Raw genomic sequence first — 13,980 nt, forward strand, 5'->3', positions numbered from 1 at the left:
TCTTCTTAAAGAGATCTGGTCCAAGAAGCCTGTTCAGAGTTCCCCTGACAAACTGTTTCTTTCTGGAGGGCCAGGAAGAAACAAATGTGACCCTATACCATGGAAATTTCCCCACCCGTTCTTGGTACTGGTGGTGAAGCTGGGGCAAAAGGAAGGAATTTACTCAAGACGCTTTTACGAAATAACCAGAGTATATTTTCTACTATGTATTGCCACCCCTAAATATCAATACACCTAGACATTGATAACTATAATGTGGCATTCTATAAAGCAGATCACTACTGCAGAGGACTCAGAGAAAAGCAGGATATGCCTCTTTTATAAGTTACACTATTTATTCATCTTTCAAGTGGGGGGTTCACTTCTGAGAAGATTTTCCTAGACTTTCAGACTAAGCTAAAAGCTCTCCCTTACCTTGGCACAAGACAGAGTATCAGTTCTATCAGAAAACTTATCACTGTATTAAAATTGTATTTTCTGCTATACTACAACTTCCTTCAGGATGACAACTATGTCTTACTCACTTTCATATCGGCAGTGCCCAACATAGTGTTTGGCACATAGTAAAGAAGAAAATGTCAGTTAAACTGAACAGAAACATACCAGTTCTGAGTTAGATCTGGGAGGAGGGGACTCCTTAAGTTGTACGACCTTGGAGAATTACCTTAACCAGTTTCATTACTTATAAGACACAAAAATATGCAGACATAATTTGATTATCTATACACACATACTTCATCTACCTCATTCCAAGACACGTGAGGATCACATGGTCAGGTACACAGAACAATATCCAGATTCATCCTTAACCTTTATGATTTATGAAGTTGTTCTGTTTTTTGCTTCTTTTTGAACAGTTAGGCATGATATAAAGAACCATGGATCCACGTTTCTATTTTTTTTCTATCTTTAAAGTGCTGACAAGGGTACAAGACAGACAACGATTATTGTTCCAGTTGATTAGCTGGAATCTTCCAAATACTCCAGATTTCAGTACTGTCGCAAAACCAATAATCCTGTTTTCCAAACTCCACAATCAATATTGTTTTTACATCTTGACTAAATCCACAGTGGGGTCAGGTATGTCCTTTTATTTATTTATTTATTTTTACACCAACCTTAAAGTGTGAAAGAGCTTTTTGTTAGGACATAAAAAGAGAAACACATGTTAAAAATTAGCATGCCTTCCTGGGGGAGGTTATAAATTGTTTTATTCTCAAATGGCAAGGTAATACTTGATACAGATCAGTGAGATTCTCACATCTTAATTTCACAACCAAATCCCATCAAAATCACATAAAGCTACAAAACAGCAACAGGTTTAGCTGTTTTATATTCAGGAAGCGCTCAATAATTTTTGTAAAGCACTGTTTAGATGTGAGTTTAAATGCTTCATTTTTTTTAGTAGACTTGATTTTTTAGAGCAGTTTTAGGTTCACAGAAAAATTGAGCAGAAGGTACAGAGGTTTCCCATATACTTCCTGCCCCCCATGTGTACAGACTCCTAATCTCTTTATTTTTTTATTGTTTTTTATACAGCAGGTTCTTATTAGTTAATCCATTTTATACATATTAGTGTATACATGTCAATCCCAATCTCCCAATTCATCACACCACTAGCCCCGCCGCCACTTTCCCCCCTTGGTGTCCATACATTTGTTCTCTACATCTGTGTCTCAACTTCTGCCCTGCAAACCGGTTCATTTGTACCATTTTTCTAGGTTCCACATACATGCGTTAATATACCATATTTGTTTTTCTCTTTCTGACTTACTTCACTCTGTATAAGTCTCTAGATCCATCCACGTCTCAACAAATGACCCAATTTCGTTCCTTTTTATGGCTGAGTAATATTCCATTGTATATATGTACCACATCTTCTTTATCCATTCGTCTGTTGATAGGCATTTAGGTTGCTTCCATGACCTGGCTATTGTAAATAGTGCTACAATGAACACTGGGGTGCATGTGTCTTTTTGAATTATGGTTTTTTCTGGGTATATGCCCAGTAGTTGGATTGCTGGATCATATGGTAATTCTATTTTTAGGTTTTTTTTTTTTTTTTTTTTTTGCAGTATACGGGCCTCTCACTGTTGTGGCCTCTCCCGTTGCGGAGCACAGGCTCCGGACGCACAGGCTCAGCGTCTATGGCTCACGGGCCCAGCGGCTCCGCGGCATGTGGGATCTTCCCGGACCGGGGCACGAACCCGCATACCCTGCATCGGCAGGCGGACTCCCAACCACTGCGCCACCAGGGAAGCCCTGCAAGAGCTTTTAAGTTTCATTAGGTCCCATTTGTTTATTTTTGTTTTTATTTCCATTACTCTAGGAGGTGGATCAAAAAAGATCTTGCTGTGATTTATGTCAAAGAATGTTCTTCCTATGTTTTTCTCTAAGAGTTTTATAGTGTCTGGTCTTACATTTAGGTCTCTAATCCATTTTGAGTTTATTTTTGTATATGGTGTTAGGGAGTGTTCTAATTTCATTCTTTTACATGTAGCTGTCCAGTTTTCCCAGCACCACTTATTGAAGAGACTGTCTTTACTGCACTGCATATCCTTGCCTCCTTTGTCATAGATTAGCTGACCATAGATGTGTGGGTTTGTATCTGGGCTTTCTGTACTGTTCCATTAATCTATATTTCTGTTTTTGTGCCAGTACCATATTGTCTTTTTTTTTTAATTTTTTGCTTTATAACAAATTTAATCAGTTATACATATACATATGTTCCCATATCCCCTCCCTTTTGCGTCTCCCTCCCACCCTCCCTATCCCACCCCTCCAGGCGGTCACAAAGCACCGAGCTGATCTCCCTGTGCTATGTGGCTGCTTCCCACTAGCTATCTACCTTACATTTGGTAGTGTATATATGTCCATGCCGCTCTTTCACTTTGTCACAGCTTACCCTTCCCCCTCCCCATATCCTCAAGTCCATTCTCTAGTAGGTCTGTGTCTGTATTCCTGTCTTACCCCTATGTTCTTCATGACATTTTTTTTCTTAAATTCCATATATATGTGTCAGCATACAGTATTTGTCTTTCTCTTTCTGACTTACTTCACTCTGTATGACAGACTCTAGGTCCATCCACCTCATTAAAAATAGCTCAATTTCATTTCTTTTTATGGCTGAGTAATATTCCATTGTATATATGTGCCACATCTTCTTTACCCATTCATCTGATGATGGACACTTAGGTTGTTTCCATCTCCGGGCTATTGTAAATAGGGCTGCTATGAACATTTTGGTACATGTCTCTTTTTGAATTATGGTTTTTTCAGGGTATATGCCCAGTAGTGGGATTGCTGGGTCATATGGTAGTTCTATTTGTAGTTTTTTAAGGAACCTCCATACCGTTCTCCATAGTGGCTGTACCAGTTCACATTCCCACCAGCAGTGCAAGAGTGTTCCCTTTTTTCCACACCCTCTCCAGCATTTATTGTTTGTAGATTTTTTGATGATGGCCATTCTGACTGGTGTGAGATGATATCTCATGGTAGTTTTGATTTGCATTTCTCTAATGAGTAAAGATGTTGAGCATCCTTTCATGTGTTTGTTGGCAGTCTGTATATCTTCTGTGGAGAAATGTCTATTTAGGTCTTCTGCCCATTTTTGGATTGGGTTGTTTGTTTTTTTGTTATTGAGCTGCATGAGCTGCTTATAAATTTTGGAGATTAATCCTTTGTCAGTTGCTTCATTTACAAACATTTTCTCCCATTCTGAGGGTTGTCTTTTGGTCTTGTTTATGGTTTCCTTTGCTGTGCAAAAGCTTTGAAGTTTCACTAGGTCCCATGTGTTTATTTTTGTTTTTATTTCCATTTCTCTAGGAGGTGGGTCAAAAAGGATCTTGCTGTGATTTATGTCATAGAGTGTTCTGCCTATGTTTTCCTCTAAGAGTTTGATAGTGTCTGGCCTTACATTTAGGTCTTTAATCCATTTTGAGCTTATTTTTGTGTATGGTGTTAGGGAGTGATCTAATCTCATACTTTTACATGTCCCTATCCAGTTTTCCCAGCACCACTTATTGAAGAGACTGTCCTTTCTCCACTGTACATTCCTGCCTCCTTTATCAAAGATAAGGTGACCATATGTCCGTGGGTTTATCTCTGGGCTTTCTATCCTGTTCCATTGATCTATCTTTCTGTTTTTGTGCCAGTACCATACTGTCTTGATTACTGTAGCTTTGTAGTATAGTCTGAAGTCAGGGAGCCTGATTCCTCCAGCTCCACTTTTCATTCTCAAGATTGCTTTGGCTATTCGGTGTCTTTTGTGTTTCCATACAAATTGTGAAATTTTTTGCTCTAGTTCTGTGAAAAATGCCAGGGGTAGTTTGATAGGGATTGCATTGAATCTGTAGATTGCTTTGGGTAGTAGAGTCATTTTCACAATGTTGATTCTTCCAATCCAAGAACATGGTACATCTCTCCATCTATTTGTATCATCTTTAATTTCTTTCATCAGTGTCTTATAATTTTCTGCATACAGGTCTTTTGTCTCCTTAGGTAGGTTTATTCCTAGATATTTTATTCTTTTTGTTGCAGTGGTAAATGGGAGTGTTTCCTTGATTTCACTTTCAGATTTTTCATCATTAGTATATAGGAATGCCAGAGATTTCTGTGCATTAATTTTGTATCCTGCAACTTTACCAAATTCATTGATTAGCTCTAGTAGTTTTCTGGTAGCATCTTTAGGATTCTCTATGTATAGTATCATGTCATCTGCACACAGTGACAGCTTTACTTCTTCTTTTCCGATTTGGATTCCTTTTATTTCCTTTTCTTCTCTGATTGTTGTGGCTAAAACTTCCAAAACTATGTTAAATAAGAGTGGTGAGAGTGGGCAACCTTGTCTTATTCCTGATCTTAGTGGAAATGGTTTCAGTTTTTCACCATTGAGGACGATGCTGGCTGTGGGTTTGTCATATATGGCCTTTATGATGTTGAGGAAAGTTCCCTCTATGCCTACTTTCTGCAGGGTTTTTATCATAAATGGGTGTTGAATTTTGTCGAAAGCTTTCTCTGCATCTATTGAGATGATCATATGGTTTTTCTCCTTCAATTTGTTAATATGGTGTATCACGTTGATTGATTTGCGTATATTGAAGAATCCTTGCATTCCTGGAATAAACCCCACTTGATCATGGTGTATGATCCTTTTAATGTGCTCTTGGATTCTGTTTGCTAGTATTTTGTTGAGGATTTTTGCATCTATGTTCATCAGTGATATTGGCCTGTAGTTTTCTTTATTTGTAGTATCTTTGTCTGGTTTTGTTATCAGGGTGATGGACGGCCTCATAGCATGAGTTTGGGAGTTTTCCTTCTACAGTTTTTTGGAAGAGTTTGAGAAGGATGGGTGTTAGCTCTTCTCTAAATGTTTGACAGAATTCACCTGTGAAGCCATCTGGTCCTGGACTTTTGTTTGTTGGAAGATTTTTAATCACAGTTTCAATTTCATTACTTGTGATTGGTCTGTTCATACTTTCTATTACTTCCTGGTTCAGTCTTGGAAGTTATACCTTTCTAAGAATTTGTCCATTTCTTCCACACTGTCCATTTTATTGGCATAGAGTTGCTTGTAGTAGTCTCTTAGGATGCTTTGTATTTCTGTGGTGTCTGCTGTAACTTCTTTTTTCATTTCTGATTTTATTGAGTCCTCTCCCTCTTTTTCTTGGTAAGTCTGGCTAATGGTTTATCAATTTTGTTAATCTTGTCAAAGAACCAGCTTTTAGTTTTATTGATCTTTGCTACTGCTGTCTTTGTTTGTATTTCATGTATTTCTGCTCTGATCTTTATGATTTCTTTCCTTCTGCTGACTTTGGGTTTTGTTTGTTCTTCTTCCTCTAGTTCCTTTAGGTATAACATTCGATTGTTTATTTGAGATTTTTCTTGTTTCTTCAGGTAGGCTTGTATTTCTATAAACTTCCCTCTTAGAACTGCTTTTGCTGCATCCCATAGGTTTTGGATTATCGTGTTTTCATTGTCATTTGTCTCTAGGTATTTTTTGAGTTCCTCTTTGATTTCTTTAGTGATCTTTTGGTTATTTAGTAATGTACTGTTAGCCTCCATGTGTTTGTGTTTTTTACGTCTTTTTCCCTGTAATTGATTTCTAATCTCATAGCGTTGTGGTCAGAAAAGATGCTTGATATGACTTCAATTTTCTTAAATTTACTGAGGCTTGATTTGTGACCCAGGATGTGATCTATCCTGGGGAATGTTCCCTGTGCAGATGAGAAGGAAGTGTAATCTGCTGTTTTTTGGATGGAATGTCCTATAAATATCAATTAAATCTATCTGGTCTATTGTGTCATGCAAAGCTTGTGTTTCCTTATTAATTTTCTGTTTGGATGATCTGTCCATTGGTGTAAGTGAGGTGTTAAAGTCCTGCACTATTATTGTGTTACTGTCGATTTCCTCTTTTAGAGCTGTTAGCAGTTGCCGTATATTGCTCCTAAGTTGGGTGCATATATATTTATAATTGTTATATCTTCTTCTTGGATTGAGCCCTTGATCATTATGTGTATCCTTCCTTGTCTCTTGTAACATTCTTTATTTTAAAGTCTATTTTGTCTGATATGAGTATTACTACTCCAGCTTTCTTTTGATTTCCATTTTCATGGAATATCTTTTTCCATTCCCTCACTTCAGTCTGTATGTGTCGCTAGGTCTGAAGTGGGTCTCTTGTACACAGCATATATATATATATATATATATATATATATATATATATATATATATAAAATAAGACCCATATATATTATATATATATATATGAGTCTTATTTTTGTATCCATTCAGCAAGACTGTGTCTTTTGTTTGGAGCATTTAATCCATTCACATTTAAGGTAATTATCCATATGTATGTTCCTATTAACATTTTCTTAATTTGGGGGGATTTGTTTTTGTAGGTCTTTTTCTTCTCTTGTGTTTCCCACTTAGAGAAGTTTCTTTAGTATTTGTTGTAGAGCTGGTTTGGTGGTGCTGAATTCTCTTAGCTTTTGTTTGCCTGTAAAGCCTTTGATTTCTGCATCGAATCTGGATGAGATACTTGGCAGGTAGAGCAATCTTGGTGTAGGCTCTCCCCTTTCATCACTTTAAATATGTCATGCCACTCCCTTCTGGCTTGTAGAGTTTCTGCTGAGAAATCAGCTGTTAACCTTATCGGAGTTCCCTTGTATGTTACTTGTCATTTTTCCCTTGCTGCTTTCAATAATTTTTCTTTGTCTTTAATTTTTGCCAGTTTTTTTGCCAATTTGATTACTATGTGTCTTGGCATGTTTCTCCTTAGGTTTATCCTGTATGGCACTCTCTGTGCTTCCTGGCCTTGGGTGGCTATTTCCTTTCCCATGTTAGGGAAGTTTTCATCTATAATCTCTTCAAATATTTTCTCAGGTCCTTTCTCTCTCTCTTCTCCTTTTGGGACTCCTATAATGCGAATGTTGGTGTGTTTAATGTTGTCCCAGAGGTCTCTTAGGCTGTCCTCATTTCTTTTTTTTTTTTTTTTTTTTTTTTTTTTTTTTTTTTTTTGCGGTATGCGGGCCTCTCACTGTTGTGGCCTCTCCCGTTGCGGAGCACAGGCTCCGGATGCGCAGGCCCAGCGGCCATGGCTCACGGGCCCAGCCGCTCCGCGGCATATGGGATCCTCCCAGACCGGGGCACGAACCCGTATCCCCTGCATCGGCAGGCGGACTCTCAACCACTGCGCCACCAGGGAGGCCCTGTCCTCATTTCTTTTCATTCTTTTTTCTTTATTCTGTTCCCCAGCAGTGAATTCCACCATTCTGTCTTCCAGGTCACTTATCTGTTCTTCTGCCTCAGTTATTCTGCTACTGATTCCTTCTAGTGTATTTTTCATTTCAGTTATTGTATTGTTCATCTCTGTTTGTTTGTACTGTAATTCTTCTATGTCTTCCTTAAACATTTCTTGCATCTTCTTGATCTTTGCCTCCATTCTTTTTCCGAGGTCCTAGATCATCTTCACTATCATTATTCTGAATTCTTTTTCTGGAAGGTTGCCTATCTCCACTTTATTTAGTAGTTTTTCTGGGGTTTTATCTTGTTCCTTCATCTGGTACATAGCCCTCTGCCTTTTCATCTTGTCTATCTTTCTGTGAATGTGGTTTTTGTTCAACAGGCTACAGGACTGTAGTTCTTGCTTCTGCTGTCTGCCCTCTGGTGGATGAGGCTATCTAAGAGGCTTGTGCAAGTTTCCTGATGGGAGGGACTGGTGGTGGGTAGAGCTGGCTGTTGCTCGGGTGGGCAGAGCTCAATAAAACTTTAATCCGCTTCTCTGCTGATGGGTGGGGCTGGGTTCCCTCCCTGCTGGTTGTTTGGCCTGAGGCGACCCAACACTGGAGCCTACCTGGGCTCTTTTGTAGGGCTAATGGCGGACTCTGGGAAGGCTCACACCAAGGAGTACTTCCCAAAACTTCTGCTGCCAGTGTCCTTGTCCTCACAGTGAGACAGAGCCACCTCCCACCTCTGCAGGAGACACTCCAACACTAGCAGGTAGGTCTGGTTCAGTCTCCTATGGGGTCACTGCTCCTTCCCCTGGGTCCCGATGTGCACACTACTTTGTGCGTGCCCTCCAAGAGTGGAGTCTCTGTTTCCCCCAGTCCTGTCGAAGTCCCGCAATCAAATCTCACTAGCCTTCAAAGTCTGATTCTCTAGGAATTCCTCCTCTAGTTGCCAGACCCCCAGGGAAGCCTGACATGGGGCTCAGAACCTTCACTCCAGTGGGTGGACTTCTGTGGTATAAGTGTTCTCCAGTTTGTGAGTCACCACCTAGCAGTTATGGGATTTGATTTTATTGTGATTGTGCCCCTCCTACCGTCTCATTGTGGCTTCTCCTTTGTCTTTGGATGTGGGGTATCTTTTTTGGTGAGTTCCAGTGTCTTCCGGTTGATGACTGTTCAGCAGTTAGTTGTGATTCCAGCGCTCTCACAAGAGGGAGTGAGAGCACGTCCTTCTACTCTGCCATATTGAACCAATCTCCTAATCTCTTTAATACTAGTATCTTTCCCCCTTAAGTATGGCATCAGTCTAAATAACCAGTTCTGCTATAGACTGAACGTCTGTGTGCCTCCAAAATTCATATGTTGAAACCTAATGACCCATGTGACGGTATTTGGAGGTGGGGCCTTTCAGAAGTGATTAGGTCATGAGGATGGAGGCCTCATGAATGGGATTACTGCCTTCACAAAAGAGACTCCAGAGAGTTCCCTTACCCCTTATGCCATGTGAGAACACAGCAAGAAGATGGTCTATGAAACAGGAAGTGGGTCCTCACCAGACATCAAATCTTCCAGAGCCTTGATCTCAGACTTCCAGCCTCTAGAACTGTGAGAAATAAATATCTGACTTTTATAAGCTAACTGGTTCATGGTACTTTGTTGCAGCAGCCCCAACGGACTAATACAAGTTCTTATATGAGTTATTCACAACCCTGGTTTAAAGATATCCTAGGATCTCTCTACAATGTTTTTAAATAGCCTATTTTACTCTGTAGAGGAATTGATATGGCTTAAATGAAATAAACAGAATAAAAAATTGAGTTACAAGCAAAGCATCAGGAAAAGGGGAAAATGTAAAGCAGGAGGAAAAGAACAAACATAACTAAGTTATCTTAACAGATTTCATGAAAAGTCCCCAAGTATCTCAAACAAAACCAATTTGAATTCACTAGAATTACTGCTTAAATAAGCCCAAAATAACATCTACCACTTCTTGAGGATTAACATATGCTGGATGCCTTACATATATCACTGTATTTAATTCTCAGAACAACCTGCATTTTACAAATGAGGAATCTGAGGTTTAGAACAATTTTAACCCACTCAAGGTAAACAGCTGTTAAATAGGCAGGTATGAGATTTAAATCTATGTCTGTCTGGCTTCTCAGCCACCACATTCTGCTGCTCACCTTATGTCAGATCCTACTTTATGGAAAAAAAAAAAGACAGAATATAGTGAGATAAAATAAAGAATAATATGTCAAAATTCCCTGAAGTCTAGAAATTACTAACCTATGATATTCAAGAGTAGCAGAAAGAAATCAGGTATTCTAAAAATAACTATAAATAAGTGGTGTTGATGGTATCATGGTGAGCATAGCTGCCTTCCAAAAATAAATATAAATGGCTTTGACCTCCCACCTCAAGGCTCCGCTCTCTGCCATGTCCAATTCCATCCTATGTACCAGAACTTGATTAACCTTCCTAAATTAGCACAGTTTGCATATCACTTTCTTGCCTAAATCCTTCAGTGGCTCCCTACTGTTTGGTCAGGAGCTGGTAATCTTTTCTGTAGAGGGCCAGATAGTAAATATTTTTGCCCATGTGAGGCTTAGGATCTCTGTTTCAATTACTCGAGTTGGCTGTTTGGCACAAAAGCAGCCACAGACAACACATAAATGAATAAGTATGATTGTACTCCAATAAAAATTTATTTGTGGACACTGATATTTGAGTTTCATATAATTTTCATGTGTCACAGAATATTATTCTTCTTTTAACTTTTTCAACCATTTAAAACAGCTTATAGGTCTTTAAAAATATGTGGTGGGCTGGATTTGGCCCACAGGCCATAGTTTGCCAATCCTGGCTTAAGACCATGTAGCAGTTGCCCAAGGCCTGAAAGAAATAGCCAAAATTAGATATTCAGTGAAGGTGTCTTCTTTTTTTAAAAAAATTAGTCATTCATTCACTATCTCAGAGAGATAAGAAATACATGGGGAGAGGAAAAGGGAGAAGAAGACCTACTCCCCCAAGCTAAAAACTTTGATTATTCTGACTGAGTCTGAGGCGAGGGAAAGGTGAGGTTTTCTGGAGTTGAAGATGCTATGACTTTCTCTGCAGGAAGAACTCATTTAACACTATTTGGATTCCTAGTCTCTTGGGAACTTTATACTAATTAAGAAAATCAAATATTTTCATCTAACTTTAACTGCACAACTACAGATAACAAGGGAAAAAAATCTATTTCTATCTTGTCTTTTTGTGAAAGGATTTGAAGCAGCCTGTAAAAACAAACAAACAAGAAACACATACAAAACAATATATGCTAGCATTAAATATTGAGCCAGACAAGTATATGGGTTGGAAAGGAAGAAATAAGTTATTATTTGCAGATGACACGATTGTACATAGAAAATACAAAAGAATTGGGACTTCCCTGGTGGTCCAGTGGTTAAGACTTCACACTTCCACTGCAGGGGGCATGGGTTCGATCCCTGGTTGGGGAACTAAGATCCCACATGCCATATGGTGTGGCCAAAAAAAAAAAAAAAAAAAAAATTTATAGACAAACTATTAGAATCAATAAGTGAATTCAACAACCAAGATGAATACATGGTCAAAAACCAGTTTGATTTCCATATATCTGTAATGCATAAGTAGAAAATAAACTTTAAATAACAATACTATTTATGAGAGTATAAAAAATCAAATACCAAGAAATAAATCTAAGAGACATGTAAGACCTCTACACTGAAAACTGTAATACATTTTTTTCAATAAATTAAAGATTCAGATAAATGGAGTGATCCATGTTCATGGATTGGAAGATTCAATATTGTAAATATGTCAACTGTCTGCAAATATGTCAACCTACATATTCAGTGCAATCTCAATCGAAATCACAACAGGTTATCTTGTGGACCTAAAATGTATATGGAAATGCAAAGATCCAAGAATAGGCAATACAATGTTGAAGAAGAACAATATTGAAAGACTTACTCAACCAGATGTATAGACCTATTGAAAAGCTATAGTAACTAAGACATTATGGTAGTGGTACAAGAAGAGACAACAGAAGAGAAGAGAGTCCAGACACAGAGCCCACCTATATATAGTCACCTGGTATCACAAAGGTAACACTGCAGTGCAGTGGGGAAATAATGTCTTTTTGATAAATGGTGCTAGGCTAACTGGATATCTACATATGAGGGGAAAAAAGTGTACCTTGACCCCATCTTATACCATAAACAAAAATCAATTCCAAATTGATGGTAGATCTAAATTCGAAAGGTAAAACAACATAGCTTTTAGAAAAAAAGCATAGGAGAATATCTTCCTGATGCTGAAATAGGCAAAGATTTCTCAGAGTACAAAAAAGCACTAAGCATAAAAGAGAAATATATGCATAAATTGATTGAATGATTACATTAAGACTAAGAACCTCTGTTCATCTAAAGACACTATTAAGAGTGAAAACACAAGCCACAGAGTCATAGAAGATATCTATTGTATGTATATATATATATATATATATATATATATATATATATATATATACAAACACATATATACAACAAAAGACACATATTCAGACTATATAATGAACTTATAAAATTAATAAGAATTAATTGTTAAGGACAGTCAACCCAATAGAAAAATGGGCAAAGGACTTAGTTACTTCACAAAAGAAAATATCCAAATGGCCAGTAAACATATGAAAAGGTGTACAATTTTATGAGTCAACAGGGAACTATAATATTATACTACTACATAGTCATCAGAATGGCTAAAATGAAAACAACAAACAATATCAAGTGTTGGTGAAAATAAGGAGCAACTGTAACTCTCATACACTGCTGATAAGAGTATTATTTGGGACAAATGCTATGGAAAACTCTTTGGCAGTACCTGCCACAGCTAAACATATATATAAATTATGACCATAGTTTCCCTCCGAGGTATATCCCCAACGAAAGTGTGTACATGTGTTCACCAAAATAGATGTGCTAGAATGTTCTTAGTACCACTATTTGCAAGAGCTCCAAATTGGAAACTACCCAAAACGCCCAACAACAGTATAAAGAACCATGCTATATTCATACAAAGGATTATTATACAGCAATGACAACAAATTATAACTACATGCAATAATATGGATGAATTTTATAAACAATACTGAATAAAAGAAGTCCAGACACAAACGAGTACATACTATATGATTCTACTTACATAAAATTCAAAAATCTATGATGTAAAAGAACAGTGGTCATCCTTAAGGGAAAGGTAGTGTCTAGAAGGGGGCATGAGGGGAATACTGAGAAGCTGGTAATGTTCTGTTTGTTGATCTGGATGCTGATCACACTTAACGAAAATTCATCCAGCTGTATACATTTATGATTTTGGATGTATGCTGTGATTCAATAAAAAGTTCCAAAAAATCAGAGCATATAGAAAACAAAGGTGGAAAGATAAGATGAAACAAAGAGCAAAGTTAGTATATGAAAATAAAAATGTATGCTTAATGCTCTAGATATTTGGCAAGAGTAGGGCACAAATGTGTTTCTGCTTAGAGCCAAGGCAAACAGGACAATACAATCAGTTAAAGAATTCAGTGTCCATAGATAAAAACAAGCCAATCGTGCTCAGGAAAAACAAAATTATTCTTAGAACTGGAGTCTGAAATTTCTCCTGAGTGTTCTCAGAGAGATGTTGTTTGACAGTGGACCTATGTCCTCAACCACCTCCTTAGAGTAGAGGCCTCAGTGAGTGACACAATGAGTTTCTCCATAGGCTGATGCCATAAAACCAAAACACAACTCAAGGAGAGTAATCTGGGGTCAAGAAGTAGGATGGGGAGAGAAAAACACTACAGTGTAGGTGTACTACAATCTGATGGTCTGGAGAGATGTATAAGAATGAATGGTCTACATATCATCCAGGCTCTATCCCTTAAATAATGTTTCTCTAAAGCAAGCTTTTGATAAGCACTACCTGACAGTGAGTTCAAGGTCACACTTGCTAAGACAGGTACCCACAGTCCAGCTATTGGAATATGTCATTAAAACACTGGGGAATGGGGAACAGGAGATACAGTGATTCATTGGAACAGTCAGTGGAATGAGAGTTGGACGGATAGCCTCTAAAAGGCTATCAAGGGAAGTTGATATGCAGAGTAACTATTATATTATTATTCGTGTTTCTATCACAAATACAAGAAAGAAGATCTGGTTTTCCCCACAGCATGTTTTAA

General features: G+C 37.9%; 1 protein-coding gene across 3 annotated transcripts in view; it reads right to left on the reverse strand.

Annotated features, from left to right (window-relative positions):
• The window catches only part of L2HGDH (L-2-hydroxyglutarate dehydrogenase), a 56,492-nt gene that overhangs the window by 25,157 nt on the left and 17,355 nt on the right, over positions 1 to 13,980 (reverse strand). The gene's annotated exons all lie outside the window — the stretch shown is intronic.

The sequence above is a fragment of the Mesoplodon bidens genome, assembly GCF_964165515.1.
Source record: "Mesoplodon bidens genome assembly, chromosome: 3".
Classification (NCBI taxonomy): Eukaryota; Metazoa; Chordata; class Mammalia; order Artiodactyla; family Ziphiidae; genus Mesoplodon; species Mesoplodon bidens.